Source organism: Aptenodytes forsteri, unplaced genomic scaffold (genome assembly GCF_000699145.1).
Source record: "Aptenodytes forsteri isolate BGI_AS27 unplaced genomic scaffold, ASM69914v1 Scaffold191, whole genome shotgun sequence".
Classification (NCBI taxonomy): Eukaryota; Metazoa; Chordata; class Aves; order Sphenisciformes; family Spheniscidae; genus Aptenodytes; species Aptenodytes forsteri.
In genome coordinates this window covers 765,582-765,846 of record NW_008794630.1, presented here as the reverse complement: position 1 = coordinate 765,846, position 265 = coordinate 765,582, and positions in this window count along the sequence as shown.

The following is a 265-nucleotide window of genomic DNA, read 5'->3' as shown; positions in this document are numbered from 1 at the left end:
ATATTCAAGTGTTCAGAGCACCAAAAGCGCTCGCCGGTTGGCGGCCGCAGGGACGAAAGCTGCTTTCGGCGCCAGTTGAACCGTTTGTGGGAACTAAAGACAAGAGCTGCCACGGGAGAAAGCCGCAGCTCGTAACCTTCACCTTGTGAACGGAGCCCCGGGGGGGGGGGACCCCCAGGGAGGGACCCCCGAGGAGGGACACCCCCCCACACACACACACCCCCCCCAGGGAGCGGAGCCCCCCGCCCTCCCTGCGCCCGCCGCA